Source organism: Lynx rufus, unplaced genomic scaffold (genome assembly GCF_022079265.1).
Source record: "Lynx rufus isolate CCGP_SWC_20201006 ecotype Redwood Valley unplaced genomic scaffold, mLynRuf1.p SCAF_3, whole genome shotgun sequence".
Lineage (NCBI taxonomy): Eukaryota > Metazoa > Chordata > Mammalia > Carnivora > Felidae > Lynx > Lynx rufus.
The window spans coordinates 84,209,577-84,221,745 of NW_025814845.1; the positions used below are offsets into that span (position 1 = coordinate 84,209,577).

General features: G+C 33.9%; 1 non-coding gene across 1 annotated transcript; it reads right to left on the reverse strand.

The window, feature by feature from the left end:
- Positions 1-3,767: 3,767 nt before the first annotated feature.
- Positions 3,768-3,873, reverse strand: LOC124521440 (U6 spliceosomal RNA). Its single transcript, XR_006964525.1, has one exon. It is a non-coding gene; the product is annotated as a U6 spliceosomal RNA (small nuclear RNA).
- Between the last annotated feature and the right edge of the window lie 8,296 nt (positions 3,874-12,169).

The window sequence follows — 12,169 nt, forward strand, 5'->3', positions numbered from 1 at the left end:
TCTTTCTGTCTTTCTCTCTCTCTTTCACAATGGAAAGACCTATGTATCTCCTACAGAAAAATTCCATAATTCTGATGGTGCTGGAGGAAAGATGATTATTCTTTGCAAAGCACACATACGTACATATACTAGTAAAACTGTCCTGCCAGATAATATTACTTGTCCTTAAAGTGCTTTTTGAATTCTGTTCATAAAGCATCTCAACATAACTATGAGACAGAGTCAAAGAGGTTGTTTCTCACTTCATTCCTGCTGCTGTTTGAAGGGCAGGATGAAGTTTCTTCACTCTTGAATTGTGTATTAACCACTGTATGTTTGTTCAATATGCAATATTTCTATGACTACAATCTACCTATCCTTTCAGTTATTACTAAATATGTTAGTACCTATACATGGAGGTTCTGTAATGATAAATTAACTAACCTATGAATGATCATTATACCATTATAACATAGCAAAAACTCAAAGACTATATTATCATTAGAAGTAGATGTTGGTTTTGGTTGTAGAGGTGGTGATTTTGTTGTTATGAGAACGAGAAAGTTATAGACATATTTTGCAAATAGAGATTTATTAAAAAAGCATCCATACTTGACTTGTAACCTCACTAGTGGTGAATCATTCAATCCAGGCACCAAAGTGAAATGAAGAAGACACTGAAAGCCACAGTTACATGATATTAACATACTAGTTAAAACAAATTTTTCTCGAAAGTTTTTTCCACCCTAATACATAGAGTCTTGGGAATTGGGGGAATTTTAAAATATTTATGGAATGGAAATGACCTCAACAGCCCTTCTCCAATGTTTGTAATGAAAACTAGAAGCGTTTAAGGGGCATTTAAGGGGCACTGAGGTCAAAGAAGTGCAAACAGGATCTGACTATAGACTACTATATCCTCATCAATTTTTATTTCTTTTTTATTGTGTTACTGGATCAGTAAATTCTGCTTACTCACTTCTTAAAATTATATTTCATTTATCAACAGTGATTCTTGAAGATGGAGTTCATTGACAAAAACATTTCTGAATATTCTTTCCCTCAAAATGTTAACAACCAGCATTAACTGTAGTGAAAATTCACTTTTGCTTCGTAAGAAACAATTTCAAGTGTTTCTGATACAATAATGATATTTGAAAATTGACAAAACACATAGTACAGTGTTTCAAATACTTCCTTTCCCCCTCTCGATTGTTAAGAAATAAGCTATAGGATCCTTGGAGTATACATATATTAGAGATAGCTTCAACCAGACAGGTTCATATCTCTACCATAATTACTCATGGAAACTCTGAAAACTCTCTCCAGAAGAAAACAGATGTTAAATTATTATTACTTTAGAAAATCCAAGGGAATATAGGTGGACCTGATAAAGTGACTTTCACTGTGAATTACATGAGATTTCAAATTACATTTGAAATTATATAGGGTAAGATACAAGATGTGACACTCATTTTTTTCCCCTCAGACACTTCAACACTAAAATAGATAATAGCTATGTAATCTTGTTCCTCATATACATCTATGGAGTGACTAACATTTACCAAGCAACACCAATTTTCCTCATATTGTGAATTTGTGTGTATGTATATTACAGGCAGAGAGGGAAAGGTCCTTCCATTCTCTCTTCCCATTCCATTACCAAGCTAGATCATTTGGACATCACCATTTCTGTCAGAGGAACAGTGCATAGGAGCAGAAATCAGCTGTACATGTGAACCCAGGTAAAAGTTCCCAAATGAATGCCTCTCAAAAGCCAAAGGTTTCATGAAGAATGGTGTAAGAAATGCAGTCTCTGGTTTCAACCCAGATACCAGTTTCCTAGAACTTCACCTTAGTGGACATGCTAAAATCTCCATCTCCCATGAGTCATATGGGGAAACCTTCACTCTTGCCTAAACATAGATGAGTTCTCAGCACGTGTTTTTATGATCTGGCTCCTTTTGACTCCAGGAAATTAGGATTAAATTCAGAAAGTGCCATAAAATCTGACATAAAACAAGAGAATCGACATTCATTGGTCCAAATGTTTGTTCACCCATTTGTTGAAGAAAATGTATTGGTATTTTTAGAAGAAAATCACAATACAATGAGAATGGAATTTCAATCTGCTTAAGGTAGATGAAGAAAGAGGTGAGCTACTAAAGCAATATACAATCAGATTATAAAAGAACTGGAAGTAAAACCTATCTTTTAGCCCCACAGACTTAAATAACTATTAAGTGCTAAAATATATAGGAATAAAATCCACCAGTTGACGGTTGCTTTTAATAATGGTTAAATTTGTGAAACACAAATAAATACAAAGGAAGGTAAGAAGAAAAGATGGAGAAAAAAAGAAAAAGAAATGAAAATGAAAGGCAGCAAAAGTGAAAAAGAAGAAAGAAGAAAGTTATAAATATTAAAAAGGGAGTTTAAACATATATATTTCACTGGACCATAAGACACCTTAAAAATTTGGAAGAGTAGAAATCATACAATGTCTCCTCTCAGACCACAATGGAATTAAACTAGAAATCAGTAAGAGAAAGATAGTTGGAACATCCCAAAATACATGGAGGTTAAACAATACACTTTTAAATAAAACATGGGTCAAAGCATAAATCTTAAGAGAAATTAAAAATATTTTGAACAGAATGAAAATGAAAATAAAACTATCAAAATTTGTAGGATACAGTGAAATCAGTGTTTAGAGGGAAATGTATAGCATTGAATATATACATATATATATATATATATATATATATATATATATATATTAGAAAAGAAGAAAGACTTAAAATCCATAATCTAAGCTTCCATCTTAGGAAACTAAGGGAAAAGAAAGAACAGATAAAATCCATGGTAAGCAGGAGAAAATAATAAATTAAAGGAGAAATCAATGAAATTGACAGCAGAAAATCAATAGAGAAAGTCAACAAGTCTAAAACCAAGAGGTTCTCTATCTACAACCAATATCCAAATCGAAAATACAGTAGAATATATATTTTATTTCAATAAGTGTGCAAATATAAAGTTTTCTGTAATAAATTTATAAAGCACACAAACAATATGATACAGCTACAGAATTTACTAAGTTATATAAAATAAAATACTAAAATAAATGGAGTGCTATTGGTTTGGCTACTCAAAAATTAACAAGATGAAGTTCTAAAAAATTTAAAATAAAAAATTTGCATTTAATATTTCTTTAAAATAATACAATAATTTAACATTTCATCAGGAAACAAATGATTAACCCAACATTTTGAGAAAAATAATAAAATATATTTATGCTCAAATATTTAAATACAATATAAAATTAAATAATGTGAAATGCAGGAAAAGATATTAAAATCAATAGAAACCTCAGAAGCTGGTTTAATTATTGACATTAATGTGATATACAGTGAAGATCTGATTTTAAATCAGTGGGGAAAGAAAATAATATTTTACTAATTAATCCAGAAATTATTTGCTATTGAAGGTAAAAAGCAGATTCAGATAATTCTTCTTCTTTTTTTTTTTAGAGAGAGAGAGAGAGAGACCACAAGTGAGGGAGAGGGGCAGGCAGGTAGAGAGAGAGAGAGAGAGAGAGAGAGAGAGAGAGAGAATCTCAAGTAGGCTACATGCTTCCTGGGGAGCTCAACACGAGGCTTGATCCCATGACACTGGGATCATGACCTGAGCCGAAATCAAGAGTTGGACCCCCAACTGACTGAGCCACCCAGGTGCTTCCAGATAATTCTGTTTTTATGAAAAAGCAGAAAAAAATTAATTTTTTTTTTTTTAATATGGAACACCTCACAAATTTGTGTGTCATTCTGGCATAGGGGCCATGATAATCTTCTCTGTATAGGATCATTCTTTTAAGAAGTTAAATATGATAGGGACGCCTGGGTGGCTCAGTTGGTTGGGCATCAGACTTCAGCTCAAGTCATGATCACGCAGTTTGTGAGTTCGAGCTTCCACATTAGGATCTGTCCTGACAGCTCAGAGCCTGCAGCCTGCTTTGGATTCTGTGTCTCCTCCTCTCTCTGCCCCTCCCATGCTCATGCTCTGTCTCTCTCTGTGTCTCAATAATAAATATATGTTAAAAAAATTAAGAAGTTAAATATGATAAATGAAATAATCAAACACAAGAAGAAAATAGAGGTAAATATCAGAATGAGTATTTATTCATGTGAAAAAACTGGTAAAGATTGATGGAAATGACTACAGAAAAAAAAAACAAAACTTCTGTAAGTTAAATACATCATAAGTAAAATGAGAAGTAAACAACAAACTGGGAAATATATGCAAACAAATTACGAATACCCTTAATAACAACAGGATGTTCAAATAGAAGGGAAAGGTTAATATATCCAAATTTCAATAATAGTAAAAGCACTTGAACTAGTAATTCACAAAAGAAGAAATACAAATGACCAATGAACTTAGGAAATTATTTTAAAAGTGCAAATAATCAAAGATGCAAAAATTTAATCATTAATGAAATTCCCCCGTTTTTACTATTTTACTAATAATGCTAATAAATATTAATATGTGGGTATGTATATGTTACATGTATACACATATGTATGTATATGTATACATGCATGTACACACATATATACACACACACACACACATATATATATATATATAATCCCTTGATTGTTCAAGGAAATTATACTCTTTTAAACAGATAGTATGTAAAATTTTCAATTTCCCTGGAAAATAACTTGGCAATATGAATCAAAAACCTCAAAAATAGTGTGTATTTGTTTTGAACCAATAATAGAAAAGTAACCATAGATTTTCTTACAGTTATGACAGTGAAAAATTGCAGCCCATCTAAATGTCCAAAGAGGAAATTGGTAAAATAAATTATAGTATAGGTATATGATAAACAGAATTCAAAAATATTTAACCTAATTATAAATTGTTCATGATGAATTGTTATTTAAAAAGGATAAGCTATAAGAATAGCATGTAGGGGCGCCTGGGTGGCGCAGTCGGTTAAGCATCCGACTTCAGCCAGGTCACGATCTCGCGGTCCGGGAGTTCGAGCCCCGCGTCAGGCTCTGGGCTGATGGCTCAGAGCCTGGAGCCTGTTTCCGATTCTGTGTCTCCCTCTCTCTCTGCCCCTCCCCCGTTCATGCTCTGTCTCTCTCTGTCCCAAAAATAAATAAACGTTGAAAAAAAAATTTAGAATAGCATGTATAACACGCTCCCTATTTAACCAAGTTAGCAAATACACACACACACATAGATAGATAGATGTGTGTGTGTGTGTATATATATACATAGATATATGTACATACGTAGATAGATGTGTGTTGTATATATATATATATATATATATACACACACATGTATATACACACACCTATATATACATATATATATATATACACACACACATGCATACACACATACACGACAGTGTGTGTGTGTGTGTGTGTGTGTGTGTGTGTGTGTGCCATGTATAATTTTATACCCAACAGGAATAGTTATTCTGTATTTTAAGATTACAAAGTTTTAGGTTTTTGTTTTTCTGTCAAAATTTTCTACTGTGGGGGCACTTGTGTGGCTGAATCGGTTAAGTCGTCAACTTTGGCTCAGGTCATGATCTCACCATTTATGGGTTTGAGCCCCGCATGGGGCTCTATGCTGATAGCTCAGAGCCTGGAACCTACCTCAGATTCTGTGTCTCCCTCTCTCTCTGCCCCTTCCCCCTGCTCTCTCTGTCTCTCTATGCCTCTCAAAAATAAGAAATGTTTAAAAAAGTTATTAAAATATTTTTTTCTGTGAAAAAAATTCAAACACTAAAACTTGAATTTTGACTTCAATTAAATAAAAATAAATTAAATAAAAAGATTTGGTCTATGATACTGATTAAGGATAAAAAGGTAGCATAATCCAATCAATAATGTTTCTAAATAAGAACACAGTTTAAAACTCTGTGACGTGTTGTCTTTTAAAACATAACACATTTAGAATGAGGTGTTAAAAGAACGGCAACTTCACTAATACAATACATAATGGTATACAAAAAAAATGACACTATGGAGTCTCATACCCTCAAAATGTAATGTTTGCCCAGTTTCAAACTGTTTCAGTTTGATAAATTGAAAAGTCATGAGAGCAATATTCTAAGGCCCCTGCCAAAAGTATAAACCACTGATTATCGGGACAATCATGGAACATACTATTTCCAAACCAGTTTTTGCTGCGCCTACATTACAGATACTTCAGATGAAGGTGAAAGAACACATAGGCATCTATAAACTTCAGCATAAAAGTGCTGAATAACAACACCAGTATCCATCGCTGCACCTCCCTGAAGGTGGGTGTTTATGAGAAATGTCCAGAGGACGAAAGGAAGGCATTGAATTGGACAACCCCCCGTTGGTAACTTACATCCTGAAACAAGAGATTTGATTACCCTTATCATTATCTCTGCTTGCTGAGCAGAGCTCCCAAAGCTATTAGTGGTCATAAAATTACCCAGCTGTTTTTTAAATTCAACCATAGTATTTGACTCAGTGACCTCTTCGGTCAATGAATTTCACAGGTTGACTATACACATTCATAAGGCATTATTTACCTCAATTTGTTCTGAATTTACTGCCTCTTATTTTTATCAAGTATCTCCTTGTCCTCATCTTATTATGGGACAAGGTTAAAAAAAAAGTGTCCTTTGTAATTTTGAATGCTTCAATCAAGGACTTTTCTAAAATACACCAGATTTTAGAATCTTTTATTAGGAAAATGAAAAATCTAGCTATATTCCATCTAGTCTCTATTAATATTTTATTCTCACCATGACTTCTTATTACTTGGGTGTGAATTCAATTTCAGTTTTACCTCATTATTCTATTTCTTTCATATTATTAACAGCACAAGAGTGACAATCATGAACATACAGTTTTTTTCCAGTAAGAAAATTCAAGTTTTTATGATGTGAAAAGATTAAACTCTTACTGATACTATGATTTTCCTTTAATTGAAGTGTCCATCTTAGGAAAATCAGTACACTCAAAACACTTAAAGTTTTAGTTACCAAACCAGACTAGATTAGTATGCTTTTCAGTAAAAATATTTTTAGCATTACCTTTTTAAAGCAGATTCTTTCTGCTAGATTGTTCTGGAGCAATTTAGATACACCAAAATTAGAAGATTGGATAAGTTAGTCATCTAGTCACATGATTCTATTGTAATTCATCCGAATAGTGATTTTGTATTTTGAGTAGCGAGAGAGTTGCTCTCCATAAACTAGGCATATTTCTCACCACAATATTTGTAGTTATAAATAATTATGCTATTTATAAAATTAGCCATTTTCAGGTATATAGTCAGGTATGATTTTTTTTACACAGTACGTTCTTTCATAGCTGAAAATAATTGCAACCCTTGTTGTATGTCGTCATCATGTTCCTTCAAGATTCCCTCATTCGTGTAATAAAGACACATGACATTAATTTAGAAATAAAATAAGATGCATGTATTGAAACAGTTAAACTCAAGGAAACTAAAGATTAGCTCCTCCTTGTTATTTAGCTTCTCTTAAGGTTTGATCCAAGAGAACATTTGCTTGATAAAAATACAAGTTTCTGGGTTTCAGGGCGGACCTGTGGGGTGGGACGGAGCCAACATTTTAAACTAACTCCCTATGTGTACTCATCACAATTCTCTTTGGGCTTCTTCTCAGTTTTGACTTTCTCCCTGGGAGAGCTCTTCCATACCCACAGCTTCAGCTATACATACACCAATACTTCCCAAAGTTGTATCTCCAGCTTGGAGTTCTCTTTTGAGTACCAGATGTCACCATCTGGTTTGTCTCAGAGATATTTCATACTCAGACCAAAGTAATGACTTGATCCTAAAATCTTGCCTTCATGTAGTTCCATCTACTTTCCTTGCAGTGAATATTTACATCACTTTTATCGAAGTGCTCAAGTCAGAAACCCTTGATCATCTTTTCCCCTTTCCTTCTCCTTTTAAATTTTTTAGTAAAATGTATTGTCTTATCCATTATTGGGTTTCTCTTGGATTTTGTGTTTGGAAATGTACCATCCTTAAGATCAGATATGTCATCCTGATTACATGATGAAGCTTGACTGCTGAGTTTTGTATCAGGGTTAGAGACCCAGAGTGACACCATGAAACCGAAAGTGGCCCTATTGAGGAAAAACCCCAAGATTTTTTTTTAGCAGCAAGCTTACATAATTCAAATCATAATTAATATCAACAGAAGTTTAATGAACACTTATTGAACTTTGAGATTTTGAGAAGAAATCCATTCTAAAGAACCCTAGGTATCTATGAATAAAAAATAAGAAAGTTAAAAATACTTACAAGTCTATGGTCCCAATCTGCTAATAATAGTTAAATCTTATTCTTCACAATTTCCCATTTATGAAAATTGGGTTAATATCTTTGGAAAAAATTTACATTTATATTTTCTTATAGTTAAATTAGAATTAAGCTGCTTTCAGATATATTTTCACAGAAAATAATTACAATATTCCAAAGGCCAAAATATGCCATTTTGAAAGCTCTCATTTTCTCTGCTTTTCTGAAATATCGGTAGAAATGGGACCAAGGAAAAAGCAGATCCCTTTTTAAAAGCATCACAAAGATTCTTTTTTTCCTTGTTCTCAAGTCAAGCTTTCTTATTGAAAGTTTTCTCATTACCAAGATGTTTGTCGCAGAAGAAGGTAGTGATATGTTATTACCTCAGTATAAATTTTAAATGTTATTATTGGTACTTGCAGATGAAATCGTCTTCCTAAAACAATACAGAAAGGCAATTATTTTTATCACTAATTTGGAAGGAACATATAACAATCAGTGGTTGTGAGTGTATAGTATAGTTAAGAGTTTAGTCTATATCAGATGACTTTATTTTTGTCCTTGTGTGTAGCTTTGATGAATACTCTAAAATGTATCATGTAGGTATAATTTAATTATGTAACATTTGGTACTGATGCAGGTTATAAAGTATAATAAAAAGGACACTCACAAGTCTGCCAATATAGTTATAAAATAAAGCATCATCATTACTGTGTCCCCAATGGGTGTGTGTCTCCTTGATCCCATCCTTCTACCTTTCCAACACCGGTGACTCCCCCTTTAAATTTGTATTTACCATTTCTTTGCTTTTAAAAAAATGGTTTGAGGGGCACTTAGGTAACTCAGTCAGTTAAGCATCCAACTTCAGCTCAGGTCATGATCTCGTGGTCTGTGAGTTCAAGCCCTGCGTCGGGCTCTGTGCTGACAGCTCGAAGCCTGGAGCCTGTTTCGGATTCTGTGTCTCCCTCTCTCTGCCCCTCCCCCACTCGTTCTCTGTCTCTCTTTCCTTCCCCAAAATAAATAAACATTAAGAAAAAATTTAAAAAATAGTTTGATGATATATCACTCAGCAGTTTTAAAAATTCATTCATGGGGTTTCAAAAAACTGTATTTATTTTCACTATAATCTAAGATTCTGCTATGTGATAACTACACATTTTATTTTTCCTTTTTCCTGTTGATAGATGTTTACAGTATCTTAAGTTTTTGCTAGTAAGAGAATAATACCATAAATATTCTTGTGATTCACACGTGTAAGGGTTCTCTATGGTATAAATCTAGAAATAGAATTGCTGAGTTGTGGGGAATGTTATACTTAAAAGATAATGTCAAACTTTTTTTCCAAAAGAATTGTACTACTTTAAAACCATGCTAGCAACATACATTAATTCTCATTAATTTATATACTCACCAAAACTTGTAATGGCAGTTATAATTTTTGTGATCTGGCAGGTATAATATTGTAGAGCATTGTAGTATTATTTACTAATTCTTTGATTACTAAGGAAGGTAAGCATGTCTCCATATCTTTATTTACTGTTCAGGTTTTATAAATATTGTTTAGTTATATAATTTGTCCATTATTATATCAGGTTGTTTATCTCTTTACTGATTTGTAAGAATTTTTTATATTGGTGGTGCCTGGACAGTTCAGTTTGTCTGACTCTTGGTTTTGGCTCAGGTCATGATCTCATGGTGGTAAGATCGAGCCCCATGGTAGGCTCTGTATTGAGTGTAGAGCCTGCTTAAGATTCTCTCTCTCCTCTCTCTGCCCTCTCCCGCACACACTTGCACTCTCTCTCCTCCTCTCTCTCTCTCAGACTAAATAAATAAACCTTAAAAAAAAGGAAAAAGAATTCTTTACATACTATGTATAATTATTTTTCTCAGTTGTGTATATTTCAATATTTTCTCCAGTTTACAGCTTGTCAGCTTATCATATCATGCTTTTTGAAAGATAAAATATCTTAATTTCAATATGTTGAAATGTTTCAATATTTTAAGTTTAGAACATTTAATACTTGTTTAAAAATATTTCTGAAGATCATAACTATATTTTCCCATATTTTTTAATCTAAAATTACAGGGTTTTCTTTTCACATTTAAATACCCAACATATCGCGGGGCACCTGGGTGGCTCAGTCGGTTAAGCATCCAACTTCAGCTCAGGTCATGGTCTCATGGCTTCTGAGTTTGAGCCCTGCGTTGGACTCTGTGCTGACAGCTTGGAGCCTGGAGCCTGCTTTGGATTCTTTGTCTGCCTCTTTCTCTGCCCCTCCCCTGCTCATGCTATCTCTCTCTCTCTCTCTCTCAAAAATAAATAAACATTAAAATATTTAAAAAAATATCCAACATATTGAGATCTTATTTCTATACAGTAATTGGCAAGGAGTCCATTATACAGGAATAACCAATCATTCCAGAATAATTCATGGAATAATTGTGTCCTTCTCCCAGTTTTCAACAGTGTTACATATGTCACAAATCCTGTGAGTGCCATTCAACAACTTTTGAGTGCCTACTGGGGTCGCATACACTTCTATGGGATAGAAATAAAGCAGTAAGTATGGGAGAAATCATTTCATAGTTGGGTCAATTTTGAGTTTCTCTAGGCCCCTGCATTTGTCAGTTAGTTTTAACCCTGAATCAATTCCATAATAGCTTATTTATTTTATCTGTGTAACAAGTTTTACAATACTATGGTCTCAATGTTTGTGTCCCCCCCAGCAATTCATATGTTGGAATTCTAACCCCCAAAGATGATGGTATAAGGAGATGGGGCATTTGGAAAGTGATTAGATCATGAGAGTAGAACTCTCATTAATGGGATTAGTGCTCTTATCAAAGAAATCCCACAGAGCTCCCTAGCCCCCTTAAGCAAGAGGGTCTGCAGCCTGAATTTGGTTCCTCACCTAGCCATGCTGGCAGCCTGATCTCCAGGTTCCAGGCTTCAGAACTATGAGGTTTTTATAAGCCAGTTAATATCTAGTGATATCCTGTTTAGTTCAAATGGACTAAAACAGGTATCTTACAAGGCCAGTTCTGCTTCTGGACTATTTTCACAATTATTGATCCCTTGTTCCTATACTCTTTCATATAGATGTTAGAATTAGCTTGTCAAATTAGACACACACACAACAGGAAGTTAATAAAATTGCATTGAAAATATAGATCAGTGGAATATTACTCAGCCATCAAAAAGAATGTAATCTTGCCATTTGCAATGATGTGGAAGGAGCTAGAGTGCATTATGCTACACCAAATAAGTCAGAGAAAGACAAATACCATATTATTTCACTCACGTGTGGAATTAAAGAAACAAAACAGATGAACATATGGGAGGGGAAAAAATAAAAGAGAGGGAAATAAACCATAAAAGACTCTTAAAGATAGACAGCAGACTCAGGGTGCCTGGGTGGGCTCAGTCAGTTGAGTGTCCGACTTTGGCTCAGGTCATGATCTCACAGGCTGTGAGTTCAAGCCCTGTGTCGGGCTCTGTGCTGACAGCTCAGAACCTGGACCTTGCTTTATATTCTATGTCTTCCTCTCTCTCTCTGCCCCTCCCCTGCTTGCACTCTGTCTCTCTGTCTCTCTCTCTCTCAAAAATAAATAAATGGCAAAAAAAAAAAAAAAAAAAAAAGAGAACAAACTGATAGTTGATGGAGAAAGGTGGGTGGGGGGCAGGCTAGATGGTGATGACTATTAAGGAGGGCACCTGTTAAGATGAGCACTGGGTATTGTATGGAAGTGATGAATCACTGAATTCTACTCCGAAACTAGTATTGCACTACGTTAACTAACTAGAATTTAAATAAAAATTGGGAAAAAAAGAAACTCCTCCAATATTTAT